This window comes from Pteropus medius, unplaced genomic scaffold (assembly GCF_902729225.1).
Source record: "Pteropus medius unplaced genomic scaffold, Ma_sr-lr_union100, whole genome shotgun sequence".
Lineage (NCBI taxonomy): Eukaryota > Metazoa > Chordata > Mammalia > Chiroptera > Pteropodidae > Pteropus > Pteropus medius.
This window is the reverse complement of record NW_024349519.1, coordinates 16,346,886-16,371,872: the sequence shown is the minus strand read 5'-3', so window position 1 is coordinate 16,371,872 and position 24,987 is coordinate 16,346,886. Positions and strand designations below refer to the sequence as shown.

The 24,987-nt window shown below is 34.0% G+C and overlaps 1 pseudogene; it reads right to left on the bottom strand.

The window, feature by feature from the left end:
* Window positions 1–1,453: 1,453 nt before the first annotated feature.
* LOC120618603 (eukaryotic translation initiation factor 3 subunit F-like) lies at window positions 1,454–24,902 on the bottom strand (annotated as a pseudogene).
* Window positions 24,903–24,987: the final 85 nt, after the last annotated feature.

Sequence of the window (24,987 nt, the reverse complement as noted above, 5' to 3'; positions counted from 1 at the left end):
TATTAGCAGAACAAGAAGTTTACAGTTAAATGATCAGTTTTATGCTTTAAATAAAAAATCAGTTAACTTCAATAACAATTTTTAAAATCTAAGTCATGGAATCAGAATAAAGTTTTTGGAATGTCATTCTGTCCAAGGCAAAATATCTAAACATCTAACATTATTGTGAAAGGTATTATAAATTCCAATTAAAAATCTCACCATTGAAACCTAATTTTTGCAAAGATTATTCAAATACAAATACTGAGGAATCACAGGGTCATGATAACAAATTAAGAAATCCTTGGAGCAAAAATTGGTTTTGGTGTGTTAATATTCATAATTATGTGCAAACATATACTTCACAAGAAGAGCTAGAGATGTCGAATAAGTACATGAAAAGGGATTCAATATCATTAATTATTAAGGAAATGCAAATTAAAACCACAATGAAATACCACTATACACCTGTATTAGTCTGTTCCAGCTGCTACGACAATACCTCAGTGTGTTGCTTAAACAACAGAAATTTATTTTCCCACAGTTCCAAATGCTGTCAGGGTTGGTTTCTGATGAGACCTCTCTTCCTGCCTTGCGATGGCTGCATATCAGTGTCACTTGGCTTTTCCTCTGTGCATGTGTACTCTTGACATCTCTTACTCTTATAAGGACAACAGTCCTATTGGATTAGGCCCCCACTCTTATAACTTCATTTAGCCTTAATTACCTCCTTAAAGGCTCTATCTCTAAATACAGTCACATTGGGGATTAGGTCTTCAACGCATATACGTTAGGGGGTGGGGAAACACAATTCGGTTCATAATAATATTTATTAGAAAGGTTAAAAATTATTTTTAAAATGACAATAGCAAGGGCTGGCTAGGATACAGAGCAACTGAGACTCTCATACTTTGCTGGTGAAAATGCAAATTCTACAGCCATTTTAGAAAACAGTTTGGTAGTTTGTTATAAAGTTAAACATACCCTTAACATATAACTGAGCAATCTCACCCATAAATGTTTACCCAAGAGAAATGAAAACTTATGTCCATAGAAAGATTTCTACACAAATATTTATAGGAGCTTTGTTTATAATTGTCCCTCACTGAAAACAACTTGAATGTCTATCAGGTAGTGAAGAGGAAAAAAATTATGGTATATCTATACTAGGAATACTACTTAGCTATAAATAAGAACATATTTGCTTCTTCATTTACCTATTAATCAACATTTGGGTTGGATCCAGTTTTGAGCTATCATAAATAAAGTTACTATAACTATTGAGAATCAAGTCCTCATGTAGACATATGTTTTTCTTTTTTCTTTTTTTTTTTTCATTTACAAAAGTGAAGCTATGTTTATTTAGAGTCACAAGCAGTTGACTGACTCAAATCACAAGAAGCCATTTCTGCTTCACTCCATTTGAGTCTTAAGGTTGAGGCCCAGAATGGTAGGGGTGCTGCTTAGGGCCCATTCACAGGTTTACAAGTTTATCATTGAGAGAAATGTGTGACTGTATGAGATTGGCCATCAACAGCAGGTCATCAACAGCAGGTCACTGATGTTGCTGTTGAGCCTGGTCTGTAAGACATCAGGAACCATCTTGGGTACTTGATTAACCAAATTCATCAAGAAGTAGCCCATGGTATTGTCAGCTGACACTTCCAGAAAGTACATCTTCTGCATACTGCAATGCTGTGCTTAGGGCATCCTGGATGCGAGCTGATGACCCTGCCACTTGCTGCAAGTCACTTGAAAGTCCGATCACCTGGTTGGGGCTAAAACTAGTCTTCATGATCAAGTCAACTCCAATGTGTTCAGTGTCATAATATGCATATTTCACTATCACCCCATGGTTCTCCCAGTGACACCCATTAAAGTGTTGACATAGGCCTTGATGCTCATGCAGCCATTCTGGAGGCTCACGTCCACAGTGAGGTAAATGGGGTTGGAGGCAGTACTCATGAATCATCAGCACAGTGCTCTGTGGTGTCATGGCCTGTAGCATACCAGGATGAGCTCATTTGGAGAGACTTTCTCATGAAACTCGTACATGTTCTTAGCAAATTCCATGTCAACAACAACCTCATCTTCTAACTCATCATATGGTACTGAAAAGAAATTGTTGTCTTCCACTGAGTGTTTGTCAATAGTTCCCAGTAACTATTTGTCAATAGTTGCCAGGTCCTCATGACTCTGGCAGCGCCCTCGTTGCCTTACTCACAGCTGTCCGTGATGGAGGCCAAAATGACCAGTGCAGCCCGACCACATGGCTGCCGGGAAGGGATCTGGTAGAGCAAGAACAGCCAGCAACTGTGTTGGGGTCAGCAATGGGGCTGGTGCTGAGGCCAGGGTCTGGGCTAGAGCCGTGGTGGTAGCTGCTACTGCCACCCAGTCTGGGGATGAGGATGGGGCCTGCAGCTGGGGCTGGGGCTGGAGTGGCAGGGGAGCACTCGCCGGTACTGCCTAGCAAAGGATAGACAGAAGTTTGCTCAGCACATGAATGCTGTATACTTTCTACCTTGAGTACATGACATTGTACTATATTTAAAAATGCAATTGAGCCATTATAAGAAAATGAATAATATACCAGGTAGCAACAAGTAGGAATTAAATAATTCTATGATCAGTAAATACTTTCAGAATAAAGAAGATTTCAGATGGGGTGTTCAATGAAGGCTCTATGTGATAGTACTTTACTATGGACTTAGATAGTAAGTGCAATTTCAACAGGCAAAGAGGAAAGAGCAATATATTCCAGGCACAGGGATGCAATATGTGCGTTCAGTATTATGGAACAGTGATGAAGTGATGAATACAATAGTACCTCTCCTCTGAACTTCAGAGATTCTTTCATATCCACTTGTTCAGCTAAACTACAAAATAACTTTGTCAGGTTGGCTGAGTAAGCTCTGCTATTTTCACTTTACTGATGAGCTAGAGTCACATAGCAGGTAAAAGGCAGAGCCAGGACCACAGCCTGCTCTCTTTAGTCTTCTTTCTAAAACTACTTACCACCCTGGGGCATGTAGAAATTGATGTCCATAAACTTAGATGGTTAAATTTTCCAAGCTTGAGATAGGTTTGCTCTTGAAAGCCTTGTATTTAATAATAAAGGCAAGTTAATTGAGTAAATGAAAAAGAATCATATAAGTGCAAAAGCATAATTTGCAGCAATAGCCACTTTTGATTCTAATGATTCAGGATAAAGCAAATTTCCCCGAGTGGGGAAACTCAAGCCCTGTACTGAAAAAGAAAAGGATCCTTGGCTGAGCCCAAGAATGAATTCAAGCACATGTGAAAGTTAGAATCAAAAGAAACGTTTATCAGAGAAGAGGTAATTCTCCATAGACAGAGAGTGGTCTTTTCTCTCTGTGGCAAAGAGTTAGAGAGCCTAAGAGAGATTCAGAGGGGAAGAGACAATAGGGAGAGACAGGGACACTTCCAGACAGTACATCTTCTGCATACTGAGTAAAGACACTGAGAAGGACCCTGAATGTTTGGGGAATGTAATTCATATAGCATTCTCTAGTTCCTGTGAATTACAGTTTAAAGACTTTGTTTACTCATTTCCTTTGATATGGGCATACAGTGAGGAAGGATAAGAATGTAGCATGAAAATGTAAGAAATATGTATCATGAAAGGCCTGCTGACAGTTCCCAGACTTTGATCCATAGGTTCCCCATGGTTTTAACCATAGGGGAACTTTTTGTATAGGGCACCACTTAAAGGCTCTGTTTTCCTGTTTTCCCTTTATGGTGTGGGGAAATGGGTTGTTAGCAATCCCAGCAGAAATCTTCCTTTGTTCTGCAAATTTCTTTGTGGTCTGGCTGTAGGGTTGATCAGCATATTGCAGTCTCTGACTATGGCTCAATTTAACATTTTAGTTCTCTTGCCTCTTCCCTACATTACTAACATTTTTCAGACCTGTCATAATTTGCTGATAAGAATGACAATTTCTAATTTAATTATTATAATTGTCTTTCTAAGCTTCTTACATTCCATTTACACATAATTGTGACTGCAGGGTTATATCTTATACTTCCACTGTGTTTGACAAGGATAAAATTTCAAATTAATTTCCTCTGTAGCTGCATGTGAAAGAGACATGTAATAGCACTGAAATTCACAAACAGTAGAATTTAAAATGAAGAGGAAAAAGGTGCAGTGTCACAAGATATGGTTAAGTAAGATTTATTTGGGAAATAAAAATGAAGTGTTAGCAAAGGAGATAGGTAAATTTCAGGCATAGGAAACCTGGATCCACTCCTTCTTAGAGATCCTAGAACCCATGAGAAATTGTAAGTCTCTGGCTAGAAGAAGCCATAAAGATAGCGGGTAGCCAAGTTCAACTGCAGTCCTATCCACTGGGAGATGGAGCTGCCTATTGTCTGGGAAACCCACAATGAGTTCTCCGGGCCACTTTTGGACAATTCTGCTCTTTATAAAGCAGTACTAAAAAAAAAAAGAGAGAAAATTCCTCTCTTAGCAGTTTATTAAAATATTTAAACATTCAAACTCAGGTTTAGAAATATAAATTTTAACTATTCAATTAAACAAATAGAAAGGAAAGCAAAAGAACACACACACAGGGTAGCATTTTCTTCTTTTTCAACACAATCTATACCTAACATTGATGAACTCTCAATCCACAGTATGTAAATGAGAATATTTTAGTGTCCTTGACAATGATTCAAGAAAAGATTAGTTGATATTAACTTATTAAAGTCATAAAATTTTTAATTTATTTCATAAGCTTTTAAATTCACTTATACATTAAATTATTAATTTATAAATCTGAAAAATTTTAACAATTACTTTTAAGAGGCCTTTGATTAATATTTGGTCCCATTTACACTTTTAGTTCAATATTTCAGTTGTTTGGCAAAATTTCCCAAGTATTTAAGTAACTCATAAATCTAGAAAATTTAATATGTACATATATTTATATTGAATCTCAAGTTATTTTAAAAGTTATAATACTCTTTATAAACCTAATAACATTATTTTATGCCTTTCAACATGTCTTATGCCTTAAAATTGCTAATCTAAATCAATGAAACTTTTTATATTGGAATCATAGGGATAATCTATGATTCCAAACTCCTTAAAGCATTAAAACATAAAACATTAAAATACATCAATGATAAACAGATTATTCCCAAACCTGCCATAAAAATATTAATACTAGAATTTTGGTTTGCTTCATCATCATGTCAGTGCCCAGATGGCACACTGATTATTTTGAACTAAAATCACCTCAGAAGCAACAAGAGCAGGAAGAACTCTCTGACTTTCCTCTGTCTCCCTAAAAACAGGAAATAAACCTCCATGATAGGTGCCCTACCTAATCCTGAAAAACTGAGACAACCTTATCACAAGTTACAAAATCCAGAGTCGAAAACATATGTATAAACAAACCTTGCAATGCCTTTATGAATTTACTCCTCAAGCTTACACTTTGTTAAGATTTCTCACTAACAAATACCCAAACTTGTTTAGATTCTCTTCTAATGAGCACCAACTTCCTTTGTCCTGTCAATTTCTCACAAATCTATTCTTTGTCTAAGAAAGTATAAAAAGGGGCCAGTTTCAATCATTTCTTTGAGCCTCACTTTTTGTGTTCTGAGCAACACATTGTGAGTCTCCGGTATGCATGTATTAAATTGTTTTTTTCTCCTGTCAATTTAGTCTCGTGCCAATTTTTTAACTAGTACAGCCATAAGGACTAAAGAAGAATAGAGTAGGGGAATTCTTTCTTGCTCCCCAACAATCTTAATGTGTATTTCTTAGTGGAATTTTGTGTTCTCATCATGGAAGGACCATAATTTCTGTATATATTAAAATCATATCTAACAAATGTTAGTACATTTGTCAGAATTTTTGTTGTAAGATACCTCTGACATTAAGGCTACTGGGAATTGGAGTGGAGGAGTGGAGAAATAGACCCACCTACCTTTAATTCCTAGAAGCTACCCATATTTACAGAATATTCTGAAAATTGCTAACTGGCTAAATTAAAGTCATCTTGAAACACATTGTCTTTGAACCCTTAGTGCAGTGCCTGGCAAATAAGAGATTATCAGTGAATAGTTCTTGGGTAAATCAGTGCTTAAAGTATTATATAAACATACAATCCTGTTTTACTCCTTAAATGTGTTATAAATTTGACAGTGTAACATTTCTGTTTATAGATCCCACTCTGATAACAAACTCAATGTATTTGAATCTCTAATTATTAAAACAATGTCTGTTTCTCCAAATGTGTTCCACCATCCCAAAAATGTTCTTAAGTACTCTATTTTAGCTTTTTATTGTTGCATAATAAACCACCCCAATAATTTAGTGGCTTTTAAAAACAATCATTTATTTGTTCATGATTATGTGTTTTTTTTTGTTTTTTGTTTTTTGCAAGGCTCAGTGACAATGGCTTATTGTTTTTCGTATAGTGTCAGCTGAAGTCATTTTTGAATCTGGGAGTTAAGCTGGGCTGAAATATCCAGGATAGCTTCCCTCATGCCTGGAACCTTAGCAGGCAGCACAGGAAGCCAAGACTTCTCTCTTGAAATCCCTACTCTTTCACTATTTGGTACTCTAGTCCATGCTTATTTATAAGGCAGCTGGATACCCTAAAAAGCAGGAGCTTCTTAAGGCCTGTGCTTGGATGTTCTAGAATGTCACTTCTGATACATTCTATGGGACAAGGCAAGTCATGTCCCGCTCAAATTCTCAGGAGTGGGGAAATAGATTCTATCTTTCGATCAGCGGAGCGACATGCACGGGCAGAGATGGAAGGAATTGTTGGCAGCTATCTTTAGAAACAATCTACCACAGTCTCTCTTAGAATTTATCTTCTTCCCACATGCAAAATGCATTCATCTTCCCTATTGCCCCCAAATCTCATCCCATTACTCTGCTAGCTCTAAGTTTAAGATCTTGTCATCTGTATTGGGTCCAGAGGTGGATGAGATTCCTCAGGTTCAGTTCATCTTGATCTGCAGATGTGTGAGTTAAAAACACCTATTTCTTCACCTCCCACCCCCCAACCACACCCAGTACACATTGGTGAGAAAGGGATAGGACAATGGCAAGAAAAACTCCTATTCTAAAAGTGGAAAATGAAAGACACATAGTAGTTATGATTCATAGCAACTTGACATCTGGCCAGTGTGTGTGGCACATTCCCCAAACTCCTGAGACCAGTCCCAGTTCTGTTCTATGGGAGTTTTCCGAATTCATTTTTGTATTGATTCTTGTTTTTGGCCTCTGAGGTATCTTATGGAGGCTTCCTCATGTAAGCATGATGAGTTATTAACTCCCTTTCCAGCCCCTTTCCCCTGGAATGTGGGGTGTGGGGCTAAAAATTCCCAAACTTCTCATCTTGGCTTGGGCTTTCTGGTGACCAACCACCATCCAGGAACATCCAGGAGCCTACCCAGAGTCACCTCATTAGAATAAAAGGTGCTCCTAGTGCTCTTATCACTTATGAATTTACAAGAATTTTGGGAACTCTGTGCCAGGAATGGGACAAAAACCAAATATATATTTCTTATTATAAATCACAGTATCACAGACATTATTTCTCAGACCCCTCACAACTTACTTGCTTTTGTCGATTATACTATTCAAGAAGTCACATAGCCTTGTGTACTGAATTTCTTAGATTTATCTATCTCCTTTAAACTTAATCCATTTATTTATTGTCTTCTCTTCATAATTTCTATAAAATAACTTTTAAATATGTTCTTTTATTTCTATTCTCTTAGCTTCCACCCTATAAGGTTTCATTTCTTAAGGAAAATGTCCGAATGATGTTGTTAAATCTGCTTTATCTGTACATGTTTGGTTGTTAGGGCTTATGGAAGTTCTCCTACTCTATGTAATGGTGAGAACCCTACACGTGAAAACCCAACAGGAAGAACTGTGCTTATAATAAAGCTCTATGGTCCTAACTTTTCTTTCCCTTAACTTCTTTTACCCTTCTATAAATACCCCTCCATCTTGACATGCAGGCTAGAGTGTGCACATGGCTTACCATGTCTGCATGCACTGGATTACAACCCTTTCTTTTTCACGAATAAATCCTTTTGGGTGATGGAACACCTAGTAGATATTATTTTTTAGTCAACAATGTCCCCATTTTACATTTTTTAAAAGTTAGAGATGTTTGTTTGATGTGACTAAAATAAAACGTTTGATTATAGGGAGGGCAATAATAGCTCCTTTTGAGACCATAAAGCCATAGTTGATTATATGGTAGTTTCAATATTGACATATGATTTCAGTTTATATGGAAATGTACTGTTTTAGGACTAGCTCCTTAGTTTCATTCATTACCATATCAAAAGTGTATGTCTTCAGAGTGTGTATCCTTGGGAACCCTTCTGGTTGCTAGGTAGACCAGTAATAGCCCTAACATTCACTTTCAGTTGTCCCTGATAAGCTAAGAAGAACCAAAGAGCAGTAGGGGAAGAACTCATGTGTTCTGACTAAATTAGAGTTTTAGTCTAATGTTCACCGACATATAAAGCACCAGAGTAAAGCCCTGAAGAGTCCAGAGAGATCTAGAATGCAGTCACTGTTCTCAAATAAGTTCCTTCTTAGTTTGTATACTTAAAACGTAACAAGAATATGAAAATGAAATTTGGTAGGAATTTAAAAGCAGAAAAACATCTCTGTGAAGTAAGATGCTTGGTGAGATTTCAAGGGGAAAATGGGACCTGAGGTAGGAAATCAAGGGTGAGAACTATTCAGATAAGGAAGGAAGGTGGAAAGTAAATCAGGGTTAGGATGAGGAAGTCTGAAATCATTGAGAAGATTACGTGGATTTGAACACCTCTTGCTTTGTCCACTACAACTGACTCTAAATTATTTTCCTTTCATTTCAAAATACAAGCAACAGTATTTTATACATAGGTAATTTTCCTAACAAAGTAGCGGTATGGTATAAAACATTTAATTAAGAGCTGAATTTCCAGATAATTTCAAAGTAGTGAAAGGTAAAGGAGGGGAAATTCAACATGAGGTAAGAGTTTGTCTTGTTCAGGGGAAGGGTGTAAGTACCAGTTAATGCTTTATGCTGAAAAAGCATAAATATATTTATTACTCTACCTACTCTTGTTAGAGTTAGAGCTACCAGTCCAAATAACCCCTTTCTCTACGTTAATTTTATTTTAGGAGACATGCTACCTGTCCCTACCACTAGCCCTTGGGTGGATGAAGTCTGCCTTATTCATCTCAACAGCACTCTCTAATTTTATATCTCAGAGAGGAAGGAGAGGTTATCTCCAGAGAGGCTTTTTAGTATTTATTCTCTCCCAGAAGGCCCTGAGCTCCTTAGGCAAATTGATCTACCTCTGCCCTAGTAATCAGATTTACTTTCCAGGAAATCACAGTGACTGACAGATTTGATGGAGTGATAAAAGATATTTGCTATGTTCTCACTGTAGAATATTATACCTTTATTAAAGACCCCTGCCTACCTGAAATTTGCATAAAGAGTCACTAGATAAAAAAATATCTCCTTAGGAAATAAATAATAAGCTTCTTGCAAACAACATCAAAAACTGTCTTACTCTGCTACATGTAAAATTCTGCCATCATACTACGGCCTTTGCCATAGTAGAGGTCTCAAAACATGTTAATTTCTTTATCTTCTCCCTTTAGTTAACACCACTCCTGCTATTTGCCTCAAATTTCGATCCAAGCATCTTTCTCTTGAATCTTACATAGCTTATTTTCCATTCATGAAAATCAATAGGGAGTAATAGAATTAAGGAAAAGGATGTTTGAGGCTAAATCCAAGAGTGAGGTACAAGAGCACAAAGAGGAGTGAAATGGTGTAATTGAATAAAATAATCAGTCTTTCTGATTCCATCTTGCTCAAGCCTGACATGTCAATTAGCAACTTCTGCCATGTCCTTCACGTAGACATGTTAATCATTAAAGAAATCTAACCAATAGCCTAGAAATTACTGAAACAACCTCCCAGCTTGAAACTACGTCCTCAAGGAGATAAGGAAGGTATGTACAAAATTAATGATTGTTTATCAAAAGATTTATAGGAATCTCGTGACTGAGATCATGGGAACCAGAGTCTGAAGTTTTACCTTCCCCCTTGAACCCTTGCTGACATCCAGATGTCTGCAATCATCAATCATTTCCTAACGTCAAACTCCTTTCATTCTCTTCTCCTGTCATAAAAGAGACCTGAATTCTGTACTTTCTCAAGTTGGACTTTAGGATAGTTGTCTGCCATCTTCTTGGCTTGCTGGCTTTCCAATTAAAGTTGCTTTTCTTTCCCCAAGTCCTTGTTATTGGCTGTCATGTGGTGAACAGAACAAGCTTTCACAAGTTTCACAGTGGGGAGTAGGAAAGAACTAGTGAAGAATCTTGGAATCAAAAATCTTGGATTTTTCACTTGTGACAAGAAGTGCAAGTTGGTGTTACTTCTAAGTATGCCGAATACCAAAATGTCTTGAATCTGATATTTATCATATGCATATGTTTTTTATCCTTGAATTTGTTAAAAAACAAAATTCAACTGAGTAAATTTAAAGATCAAATTGGCTTTATTGAACAGTTCACAACTAGGGCAACATCTCATCTAGCAAATAGGAGCTCTGAGATGATGTATAGAATGGAAGGCTTTATAGGCAGAAGGAAAGAGGGATAAGGAAAAGGACAGATTACTTCATCTTTCTTTGGAGGATAGAAGGGTCTATCATGTGGATAACCTCACTACTGCTGACCAGGAAATTACAGATCTATTGGTTTAAGATTACATTCCTGGGAGAGACTAAAACTGCAATTAAGTCTTGGTTTGCTGACATGGGGCCTAGCACAAGTGACTCTGTTTTAGGCTGCTTTTTTTTTAACAGATAGAATTTTCAAATATCTGAAATTTAAATACTGTTTTGGATAAATCAAGATGTACAATAAAAAAAAAATCTTCATTGGTAGAATATGAAACCAAAAGGAGAAAATTCTGAGATATCCTAAATTAAATTACAGCAGGCCAGAGGATGAAAGACACAAGAAGGGGTTAATAAGTTAACAACTGCAGGGGCCAGCTAACAAGGCTGCTCACATTCCTGAATGTCCTATGGAATTTCGGATTAATTTCCAAGTGGCTATTTCCAAGATTACCTAAAGGAGAGAATAGCCAGGCACCATGGAACCCCACTGAGCTTGCACTTCCTATTTACATATGAATTTTCCAACCTCTTGCCCCTAGCCAGTCCAGGACAACAAAAACTTCTTCCTCGAGGACTCTGCATCTATCCCAGAGCTGGCCTTGCTTTACTTTCTCCTACCTCTTTTATCTAAAGACAATGTAAATTCTTTCAAAACAGCCTGGATCTTTCTACCTCACTACTTGATTTATAGAAACGGCCCTTAACTCCAGGTCGGTGGATGTGTTGCCTTTTCCACCTGGCACTTGCTAACAATGGCTTAATAAACCCCTTCTTTTAAAAAAGACTTTCGGCCTTAGAAGTTAAATTTTTGTTTAGCAAAACTTTATTTTTTAAAGCTAAGAGCTTGAAATTGCCTTCAATGTAACTACTGATTTTAATCTTATTACGAAAACTTTCAAACATTCGTAAAGTGGAGAGACTAGTATAATGACCCTACTATATGCGACAGGCAGATTAAATAATTATCCGTATTTCGTCAAGCTGGCTTTATCTACCTTCTTTTCTTTCTTTTTATTCCTAAAGTATTTTAAAGTAAATCCAAGACCTCATGAGACTTCATCTACCTGCTTATAATTCTACTGACTTTTAATTGAATTATCGATTAAGTAGTTAACAGAAAACAGGCTATTACAGGAAGTATCTAGTGAGGTGCAAAGAGTAGCAATTAAGCTTTTCTTATTTAATCAAAGAGAGCAGCAGGGCTCTAGTCATATCAATTATGTTTAGAAATGGAAACTTAAAAAAAATCAAAAACAAGGAAGCAATTTAAGTATTTTTAAGCCCTTACTTCTGTTTTCCTTCCTCTTGACATATTCCCTATTAACAACTGGCTACTTCAGCACTCTGTGTAACTAGGCCCCTCGGTATAACTAGGGTATATGTAAATCATACTTGTGTAACTCAGCAAGGGATTGGCAGGATCCTGGGATACAGTTCTATGGAGGAGGAAAAATAATTTTCCTTCTATCTTAAGTTCTTTTGGCTAGCCTAATAGTCAAATTGACATGAGACAGATTAACAGGAGAAAATGGCCAAACTTATTACATATATATGGGAGTTTCATAAGAATATGAGACCCGAGGATAAACTGGGTGGTTGAGGTTTCTATGTCACCTTGAGTTGAGGAGAAAGGGGGTTTGTGATTGGGACTTCAAAGGGCAGTAAGACAATTTACATGGTTACGGCAAAGCAAATGTTTGGTAAACAAATGTTTACTGGGCCATCTTTAACAATGGGACAGAGAGGACTTTGATTAAACTGGCCTTGCTAGGTTCCTCCCTGTCTATCACACACTAGTTCATATTAAACTATAGTTACCTATAATGATAGCACCTTTCTTGGAGCAGGTATTCTATCTAAATTCTTTTAGGCAATTAGAGAGAAAGTCAAAGTTTCTTCCTGAGTCTTTCCTTTCTTGAAAACAACCAGCTTAAAAGAATCTTGAAAGACATGTTTTGGGGTGGCAAACTCTACTCCCTGCTCAGTTCCAATAGAAGTTTTCATTTTTATAGTGTGGAGGCAGAAAAAGATAAATTTTCTCCCACCTTTTTAATTTCTCTCTGGAGTAATAATCAAGTTAACATGAGAGAGATTAGCAGGAGAAAATGACCAAATTTATTACATATGTACATGTGGGAGTTTATAAGAATGTGAGCCCTGAGGATGCAGTGGACTAAGGAGCAGAGGCAGAGGTTTTGGATTTCAAAGAGAAAATAGAGAAATCACAGGTAGATGAGAAAGAGCAAACGTGGTAAACAAATTCTTGCTGGGCCACCCAATAACAATAGGGCACAGAAGGGAGTCTGATAAACAGGTTTGCATGGATCCTCCCTGTCTGCCACTTAACTCACATATGCTAAGGTAAATATCTAAAGCGAATAGCTTTCTTCCTTTAGGTAGGTTTTTCTATTCCTTTAAGCAGAGAAAGGTGGATGATCAAAGGTTCTTTCCAAGTCTTTTGTTTCTAAAAAATAACCAACTTAAACTGATCAAAATCCTATACAGTATATTTTGAGGTAGCAAACCTTGGTTCTCCTCCATAGCAATATCCTAGCTCTCCATCTGGAAGACCTTTCTAGTTCTTTATACTATAACATTTTCATTTCTGTTACAATTATCATAACTGTGTATTTATCAGTATTTTAAAATAATTTTTCTTAGTTTCACATTAAAAAAGAGACAAATAAAATACCCAATGTTGATGAAAGTATACGTGATGGATTTCTGGTGGGAATATGTTTAAGTTTATGCATTTAAACAAACAAACAAAAAAACTAGTTTGATAATAATACCTGAATATCAAGTTTCAATACTTGGAACTTGATGCTAAGTTTCAATATTTGCTATCTTAAATTCTGTTAACCTATTCAAAATTGAACAGGATAAAAAAAATCTTAATATGAAATAAATAACCTCCCTCTGCCAAAAGAGAGAATGTTGACTTTGTTTTTTCTATTCCAGTCTGCCTTTTCAGAGAAAAAGGCATTCCACCAGACTGGATTGATGGACTTTTGAGATGCAAAATTCGAGACTGGGTGGGAAGAAGAGAAAAGCTAGTTGATCTAGATTTATTTAAAAAATAACTGACAAAGAGGGAATGGAGAGAAAGGGAAAGCAGTTGAGAAAAGGGAATGAGAACATCAAAGTGTGTGTGTAAATAAGAGACTCCCAAGTGATGTGGGCTTATAGAAAATTGAAAAGGAGAGAAAAAAGAGATATAAGAAGTATTACTGGGGTGTATGAATAGAAATTTATTAACAATTTTAGAAGAGCCAAGTAAATTATTAGAATTAAAAGAAAATTTTGGCTATTAGAACTGTACTTCTTTGAGTTTTCATATATCAATAAATATTTTTCTATACTGGTACACATTATTTGAAAACATCTTTTGATGACACATAAGGTTCTATCAAGTGAAGATATTGTAGCTAATGTATCATTCTTCTATAACTGAATTTATATAGTTTCCATTTTTTTCTACTATTTAAAAATCACTGTGATTAATATATTCGTACTCACGGCTTCTATTTAAGACTATCTCATTAGGATAGATGCACAGAAATAGAACTATAGGATAAAAGTTATAAGTGTTTTATATTGTCAAAATGGTAATTTTGTTTGAATGTATCATCTTATACATACTCTTACCAGAAATATATGAGAATACCCATCATATATACTTTCATCAACACTGGGTATTTTATATCTTGTGTCTTTTTTTATGTGATTGTATTTCTGATTTTTTATATCTTGCCAAGTCATAGATGGGACAAAACTTTCCTATTCTCATTAGAAAATAGTGACTATTAACTTAAATTACTAAGCATTTACCTCTTAAAGTAATCAAAGAAATTGCAAAAATGCGATTTTTCCATTCTCTTCTTCTTCCTGCCATTTTCCTTCCTTGCTTGCTTTCCTCCCTCTCATTTTTTTTGGTAAAACTGTTTTATACTTATTTTTGAATATATTTAAAAAGAACAAAAGCAAACTCGCTCCCCTGGTAATGTTAATTTTGAGTGCTTATAGCAATGAGAATGGAACTCATTCACTCATAAAGTCTCCCTGTGCTATTTCACTTATTTGTGCCTCGATGCAATACAAAAAAAAAAAAAGTTAATCTGTTCTATGCAAAATTCCTTTCAAATATCTGAAGACGGTTAATATTCTTTTCCTTTACTAAAGAGCCACAAGGACTTTAAACTTTACATAAGCAATAGCATTTGGAAATGCTTCACTAACCTGCTCGACCTTCTCTGGACATGCTCTTCTTCACTCTTTCCAAGAACTGACAACAGAATTTCACAGAAGCATTATATATCATTTGTAAAACTACAACTGAAAATAATTGTTACATTGGAAATATCCTTTAGAAATAGACTCAGTTGTCTAATATCACTAAGTTTTAGTAAAAAAATTTTTCTTTCTTTGAAGAGAGTTATGTACAAATACTCTTTCATAAGAATATTTGTAAAAATTATTGATATTCATAAAATGTATAGGACACTGGCTGGCATAGAGTAATGTTCAATAATTGTTATCTGTATATTAATAACTAACATATTACTTTAGCTCCCAGGAGGCACAGATATATTCAGCCTAGATTTTGGGGTATATTTATCTATAATTCATTAAAAGAGTATTATTCTTTGGTTTTTATTTTAATGTTATCATAAATTAATAGCAATCCTGTGAAGATTTGATTTAAACTCAGTTCAATGTAACTTACTACTTTCATTGATTAAGGTATTACTCATCTATGTGTGGAAAACATAGTTATGTATCAAAAAGAAAGAAATTTCTTTAATTGCAGTTCAGTTTAAATACACTTAAATTATAAAATTAGTTTGGGTTTGGCATTTTATTTGTGGCCAGGAAACAAAAAATGAATAAGACAGACATAAGTGTCTAGATTGTTACTAAGCTGGGTTTTCACTTAATACCACTTCTGAAAGTATTTCATCTTTATTTGAGGAAATTTTATGTTTACATTAGATACTTTATCCAAGCCAACAGACCAGAAGATACTTGCAGTCAAACTTGTAAACCTAAGAAATAACCATATAATACCAATATTACTTTAGTTAAATTCTTATATGTATACCATCACATATAAGAATCTGAACAAATTGGCTTTTTAATAGAATGGTTTTTTTTTAAATTAAAAGCACGTGATACATTTTATTACAACAATAATATATAGGTTGCAACTTTGAGTTTTAGTCAATCACTAAGATCAGAGATTCTCAGAATGACTCATCCTAGACACTGATAAAAATTTATAATCTGCTCAGTTATATCTTGACTATCACATATGTAATAAACAATATTACAAATAACACATTATAAAATAACTCTCTCCTTCTTGGCTTTCATGTTAACACACTCTCCTGATATTCCTCTTTTTATTTATTTACGGTCATTCCTTTAAATTTCATTGTAGGCTCAAGCATTGCTATTTAGTCACTAAAGATCGGCATTAAGTAAATTTACATGTATTTCTTCTCACTCTATACTTTGTCCCAAGGAAATCTCATCCATGCTATTGGCATCAAAGACAATTTATGACTCCCATTATCATATCTCTAGCCCAGACCTCTCTTCTGAACTTGGAACCTTAGGAAAAGTACTTGAATGTACCTAAATATACTGCTTCTAGTTAAAATACCATTTTTAATGTTTATCCTTAAAATGTTTAATCATTCAACTCATCTAGATGAACGTATTAAAATAGCCCAAAATGAAGCTGATAAAGGATATACTACACCAGGATCAATCATCTCTTAGAAAATATGATGAGGCAAGTCATACTATGTGAATTTTAAAATGTCCCAACATAATGATGGAATGGAATATTTCTTCTTGTGGTTATATCATTTTTTGCATCATATATTTCAGTCTACACAAATAAATAAATGCAGGTTTAATTCTGGTGTATGTTTGTTTGTGAATTATATCTTTTATGTAGTATATCTAACAAATAATTTTGGCCCAAAAGTCTGCATTATCTGATGTTAAAATAACTGCTTACACTTCCATTTTGTTCATATTTGCCTGAGATAGATGATAGATGATGATAGATGATAGATGATGATGATAGATAGATGATAGATATATGATAGATAGGTAGGTAGATAGATAGATAGATAGATAGATAGATAGATAGATAGATAGATGATAAATAGATCCCTTTTAATTTTAATATGTGTTATTTGGAAACATAATACAGTTAGATTTTTTCTATTTTGTTTTTTAGCCAGACTAACAAAATTGTCTTTTAATTAAAATATTTAGTTTATTTACACTTAATTAAATTACTGATATATATATTTTTAATTTTCATCATCTAATTTTATGTTTTCTAATAGAATGTTTTTTAATTCATCACTATATCACTATGTTTATTTCTTTGAAGAATATTTTTACACACGTATTTGAATGTATATGAAGTTGAAAGTTCCATAGTTATGGGGAATGAATTCCAACACGAAGTTCGAATGAAGATTTTATAAACCTAACTGCACCACATTTGGAGTTGGAATTGTTACACAAAGGAAAACTTGAGAGAATATCACAATGAATAAAGACAACTCACAAATAGTAGAGTACTCTAACAGCATAAAAGTGTGAAGGATTTCCCGCTTCCAAAAAACTTTTATTAGTCTATTTGGTCATTCCAGAATCATTATGTACTTTATATTTATAATACAGGTAGTTAATGAGTTACTTGAGGAAATTAAACACTCGTGTAGAATTGCAAGCCTTAGGTCATATTCCACCATGCAGTTCACTATCACGTTATTGGGAAATTAAGAAGTCTTAAAAATGTTCATTGACTTCACAGTAATATATTTGTCACAGCCTGAAGTAAACAGAGTGATCTTTAAAAAGCCAACACAATTTAGTTGCTTTTCATAAGTTTAACAGCTATGTTAGCATCAGCAATTTTGTGAGCAATAGAGTCAATTATCAGCTCTGTTAGGTAAAGCTCTGTAAACTGATGAAAAAAGGTCTCAATAACCTAGCACATTCAGTTAGTACTTCATGCTCAGGAACATCAGTGATTTTTTCAAAATGTGCTAGTTATCCAAAACTTAAGTTTAATTTTCCAATGATGAGAAATATATGTGACTTATTTAATTCGGTAATTAACTTGAACATTTCTTCTTAAATGACTACTATGTGTCGGGTACTGTGCTAGGTAGGGGATACAAAATAAATAAATAAATAAAATGTAGTTCTTATCCTTAAAGAACATACATCCAGTTAGAGAAAAAGAAGCATAAACAGATAATTGTAACAAAATTATATGGAGGTATATTATTTATAACTTTACTAATGGTGACATTTGTTCTGGTCTCCTTTTTTTTTTAATTGACATAAAATTGACATAACATAAAAGCAACCATTGAAAACTGAACTATTCAGTGGCATTTAATATATTTACAATGTTATGCAACCACCACCTCTATCTAGTTCCAAAACATTTTCTTTTCTTTTTTTCCAGCTTTATTGAGATACGACTGACATATAACATTATATAAGTTTAAGGTGCACAAAATGATATACATATATATTGTAAAATGAGGTTAGTTAACACATGTAAGGTTGGTTAACACATCTATCAACCTAACAAGTTACCTTTTTTGGTGGGGGGGGCGGTTATAAGAACTTTCAAGATTTACTCTCAGAAACTTTCATATATAGAATACAGTATTGCTAACTGTAATCACCATGCTGTACATTAGATTCTCAGAACTTATTCATCTTATAACTGGAAATTTGTACACCCTTTGACTACCTTCAGTCATTCCTTACCCCTACAAGGACCAATTTGCTCTCTGTTTCTACAAGTATGAGTTTTGTTTAGTTTTTTTTAGATTCCATTTGTAAGTAAGATCATACAATATTTGTCTTTCTCTGTCTGGCTTATTTCATTTAGCATAATGCCCTCCAGGTTCATCCATGTTGTCACAAATGGTAGGATTTCCTTCTTTGTTATGGTGGGATAATATTCTATATATTTTATATTCTATATAACATATTTTCTTTACCCATGCATCCTTCAGTGGATATTTAGGTTGTTTCTATGTCTTATAAATAAGGCTACAGTGAACGGGGAGGGGTATGGGGACTTATCTACCTCTTCAAGATGACGATTTGATTTTTCTTTTTTTTTTTTTTTTTTTTTATATACCCAGAAGTGAGATTACTGGATCATATGGCTATTTTATTTTTAAAATTTGAAGAACCTCCATACTGGTTTCCATGTGGTTGTATTAATTTATATTCCCACCAACAGTGTACAATGTTCCATTTTCTCCATATCCTCACTAGCACTTGTCTTTTTGATGACATCCATATCCTCACTAGCATCTTGTCTTTTTGATGACACCATTCTAACAGATGAGAGGTGATATCTTATTGTGGTTTTGCTTTGCATTTCCCTGATTAATGATGTTGAATATCATTTCTTATACGTGTTGGCCCTTTATCTTCTTTGGGAAAGTGTCTATTCAGGTCCTTTGCCATTTTTTCGCCAGATTATTTGGCTTGGCTTGTTTGTTTGCTATTGAGTTGTATGAATTTCTTACATATATTGGTTATTAATTTCTTATCAGATATATAGTTTGCAAATACTTTCTTCTATTCTGTAAGTTGTCTTTCATTTTGTTGATCTGTACTGCTCTTGAGATATGAGTAGGAGTTTTTCTTTCCAAGCACAAATTGAAGGAGGGACATACTTCAGGTGTTCTATTGTTTTGATTATAAATCATTAATCACAATTCACAAGTGATATTTTTAGCACGATAAAATTAAGTGAAACAAATAATGTGTCAGTTTTGGCACATTATTTGTTACTAATGTTAACATCAGGTGATTCACATGTGCTATAAATTATTTTCTTCTAAAGTATCTTATGAGTTCTTAAAATCTTTAAGGTCTCTCAAAGTTTTTCAGAGCTCAGAAAAATATACATGAGTAGTTTAATAAACAGGCTCTCTTCAAAATAGTATAAACATAAAGCTTATATTTTTCTAAATGACTTCAACTCTTCTATCAAATCCCCCTGACTCATCTCTTAATGATATCCCAGTCAACTCCTAGAACTTTCCAATCATATTCAGTTATTTAAAATTCAGCCTAGTTTGACTCACTTCTGTTCATTCAACTGCACCCCTTCTCCTTGTTATCCAGAGACTCGACATGAGAAGGAAAGTTCTAATTTTTTACTCTTCGTCAGACATATTGCCAGATAAAGTGATATAGAGTGATATCTTTTTCAGTATAACTCTAATGAAATATGGACTGTGGACTCTACTGTTTGTTTACAGGAAGTCAATGAACCCATTAACATTTTTATAATCTGCCATTATCAACCAAGACTTTCAGTGATATATATTTCACATGGATGCAAAAACAAGATTTCACAATTTGGGACATGTGGCTGACTCTTTATAAATTTACAACATCGTTTATTCAAGAAATATCTATTGATTACCTATTGTCAGACACTGTTATATAGATCAAACCATAGCAAAAGAAAAAAATGGATTTTGTTTGGATATATTTTTTAAAAGGTATAAATATGGTCCTAGGTAATCCAAACAGATATTTTATTTTTATTGATGTAACATCTAAGTTGCTTCTAAGTTAGTAACATTATTTTCATTTTACAATGAGAAAACCGAATGGTCATTAAACTAGCCTGATTTTACCTACCTGCTAAGAAAGTAAGTCTCGAGATCTCATTCAAAATGCTGCTGAGCTTGTCCAGCTGTCTGATTGAAGCCATGATATGAATCTAGGTGCTATCCCTTATTAGCTTTGCAAGTTATTTCATTTTTCTGTGTGTCACTGTCCTCATCAGTAAAATGGAAATAACCTCTGTACTGTTCTCATAAGTTTTGTGAGATGAGTTAAGTTAAAATAAATAAAGCACTTAGACTAGTCTGGCATAAAAATCTTAACAATTACAAATCTGAACCCCTTATCAGAAACCCAAGAATTTTCATATATTTTAGAACTCAAAATTTTTCAGACTTCAGGAAGGTAAATGAGAGCATATGGCAAATTTTATATAACATTTTCATCAGAGTCTGGGAACCTCCTTATAAACAAAGAAGTGAATATATCTGATTTAAATATAAGTTCACACAAAGCGCGATAAATAAGGACTATAAGTTCAGATCTGAATTTGTTACCCATTTAGTCTGTGGCAAATGTCAAAAAGAACTTTTGTTTTTTGAAGACTTTGAGACTTAAGAATTTTGGTATAGGGCCTATAATTAACAATTAAGTTACGTTATCTATCCCATAATGATCAGAATCATCCTTACTTAGGCTCTAGAATTTCAAGTGGGATTCAAAGGAACATTTCCCATGTAAATTATCACTACCAGTTACATAGCAGAATTTAACACTTGGTGATATTTGACATAACTAATTTCATTTTATCTGCTTCACAAAAATTCTCTTAATTGGGGTTCTATTTCAGAGATCCAAAAGGCATTTTAAATCATTATAAAATTTCTGTTGCCTCTCCATACAAAGCTCTTGACTCACATTTAAGTTTTATCTTATGCCATGAAGTTTCAAAAGCCATATAAAAGCTTCCTAAACCTTAATCACTTTGGTGTTACAATCTGAAACGATTTAAATCACAACTAGCATTCAGGATAGACTTGATTTTACTGAAGCTAACATACAGTCCTCCAAATCTCCATGGGTTAAACATTAAAGGTTTCTTCTTACTCATTATAGTCAAAGTTCAGTGCAAATGGGCACACACATTAGCTTACAGAAATGTAGTTTGAAATAGACTTTTGGGAAAGCATTATGTTATCATTAATCAAATCTTATATACAGTTATATATATAATTATAGCCTTTGACACAGTTAATTCTATTTTTGGACTCTACCATAGGAAGTAATCAGAAATGAAAGTAAAGACTCATGCACAAAGATAATAGAGAAAAATAGGGACAAACTAAAAACCTACTTAAAATAGAATGATTCAATAAATTATGGCAATTGCTGAAAGAAATTAGATATGAATAAACCAAAGGATGTCTGTATTCATGAATTGGAAGAATGAATATTGTTAAAATATTCATACTACACAAAACAAACTACAGATTTGGTTCAATCCCTATCAAGATATCAATGGCTATATTGAGTCATCATGTTTTATACTTTAAATATCTTATAATTTCATTTTTTAACTATACTTCAATAAAAAGTAATTTAAAAATCTTTGACACAGGTTTACTGAAGTGAGAAAATGTTACACAAAACAGCATAGACTTTAACTACATTTCATTTGTGTCATTTAGGAAGATATAGTCATTCCTCTTAGACTTGAAAAATTCAAGTTATTTGCAAAAAAAAAAAAAGAGACTGACATTTTTGCGAAAATAGAAAAAATAATCTGAAAATTCATATGGAACCATAAATGACCCTGGACAGTGAAAACAATCTTGAGAAAGAAGAATAAAGCTAGAGGCCTCACACTTCCTGACTTTAAAGATGTTACAAAGCTACAGTAATCAAAAGAGTATGGTGCTGGCATAAAGACAGACATATATATCGGTAGGACAGAATAGAAAACCTAGAAGTAAACCCACACATATATACTGGAAATGATATTAGACAGGGATGCCAAGACTGTATACAATGAGGAAGGACAGTCTCTTCAATGAACAGTGGTGAGATAACTGGACCATACATATGCAAAAGAATGAAATTGGATCCTTATCTTATACCAACACAAAAATCAACTCAAAATGGATTAAAGACTTAAGCATAAGACCTGAAACTATAAAATTCCTGGAAGAAAACTTAAGGGGAAACTTTCAAAGCATTCTACTTGGCATTAAATTTTTGGGCAGGGCACCAAAGGCATAGACAACAAAGCAAAAATAGACAAGTGGGACTATATCAGACTAAGAGGCATCTGTTCAGCTCTTTCAATCAACAAAGTGAAAAGGCAACCTATGGAATGAGAGAAAGTATTTGCAAATTTGAAAAACAGTTAATATCCAAAATATGTAAGGAACTCCTACAACTCAATAGCAAAACTCCCAAATAATCCAATTTTAATATGAGCTAAGGACTTAAATAGACATTTCTCCAAAGAAGTCATACAAATGACCAATAGGTGTTTAAATGATGCTCATCATCACTAAGCATCAAGAAAATGTAATCAAAACTACAGTGAGATATTACTTCACACTTAAGATGGTCATTATCAAAAAATAACAAAATAACATGTTGCCGAGGATGTGGAGAAGTTGTAACCCTTGTGCACCATTGGAAAATGGTATGCAGGTTCCTTAAAAAATTAAAAGTAGAATTACCATGTTATCCAGCAATTCCACTTCTAGGTATTTATTCAAAACAGGATTTCATACAGGTATTTGCACCCCAATGTTCATTGCAGCTTTAATCACTATAGCCAAGAAATGGAAACAACCTAAATGGATGAATGGACAAAGAAAATGTAGTATATATGAACAATGGAATATTAGTCAAACTTAAAAAGAGGAAATTCTGTCATATGCTACAACACAGATAAAACTTGAAGACATGCTAAGTGAAACAATTCAGTCATAGAAAGACAAATACTGAATGATTCCACTTATGAGGTATCTAAAGTAGTGAAGCTCACAGAAGCAGCAAGTAGAATGGTGGTTGACAGGTGCTGGTGGAGGATAGGGGGAAATAAGTATAGAGTTTAGTTTAGGTCATGCAAAATGTAAAACTTGTAGAGATCTGCTGTACAGAGATTTATCAAGAAGCTAGATTTCATATTATGCATTTTTTTATCACAATAAAAAAGTAAACAAATAATATAAATTATGGCACATTTTATGATGGAATAGTATGCAGCCATGAAAATTATGCTTACCAGGAATTTTAACGACATGAGGAAATGCATATGACATAATATTAATGGAAAAATCATTATATAAACCTGATATACAATATGATATAAGCTATGTAAAATACGTATATATGTACAAAATTATAATTATAAGTTCAGATTTAGCAGCAGCCCATCTTCATATATTGTTTTCACATCAGTTATTTCCCAAATATTGTTCACGTAATTTTAATTTTCTTTTTGACTCAGTTTTATTAGAAGAATGTCTGTTTTCTTCTTAATGTTGGGCCCCTATTTCAACCTTGGGTTAATAATTTTTATTTTTTATGATTTAATATGTGTCCTGTTTGAACATTTATCATTTTGTGATCAACTCAAAATATAATTTACATTAAAAGAATCAATTTGTGTCTATAAATACTTAAAATTTACATTTCTTTTATTACTATTTAGAATAGTTTATATTATTTGGATTTTTTTTTTTTTTTACCACTCTGCCTCTCTCCCTTTTCTTTCCCACCCAACTTTTGTTTTTTTCCCATCTGAAGGTCTGTGTATTGGCCATCTCTTATGTGTTTGTTTCTGACATATGATTTTGGGTTAAGAAGGTGTACCTTGGTTTGGCTATTACCATTTCTAAGCAATAATTCAAGAGCTGTAAGAATGAGTAAAACTCCTGCTGGTTTTTGTTAAATGTCTCATCTTTGTCACATGTAAGTATGATAAAAATTCCTTAGAATGATCCTTAAGTAATTCTATTTGGCACATTTTGGCAGCCATGGTACTTTTAACGATTTGGATAAGATATCCTGTCAATTTTCTCTCTGTAATACTGGATTCTAGACCATATGGTCCTATTGTGTTTACAAGAAGAAAGAATCACATCTTACCAAAGTCCAAATACATGAAATTCAATGTTTCCTCATTATCACTAATGGACTGACACTGTCATAAATGTTAATTAATTAGTACAGTAGGCTTTGTCCTTTTCAAGCCTTCAGGATTTCTCCTTGCTGTACTTTAAGCTCTTCTGGATGGTTATCACTAGATTGCTTGATAATCTGTTATCTCGTGGTTACCTACACATGCTGGTTTATCTCATCAGTTCACAATTAATAAGGCTACATTCTGCGCATCTTCATTTAAAACAAACAAACAAACAAACAAACAGTATTTCACTGAACTCTTTAGCAGTCTTCAGAGTTTTCATATCCATAAATCCTCCAAAATAAAGGTCGATCTCCTCAAATTTGCTCTGCAGGTGATTTGCAGACAGTATCACCGAGCCGCCAGTCGCTATATCACTCTTCGTTCCTTGCTGTTGTGCTGTCTTTCGGGTCATGTTACTCAGGGCAGCTTTAGAATATACAACGAGAAGAAAAGGAGAGTAACATGAGCAGACCTAGTGGAGTACAAAGGACCAGAGA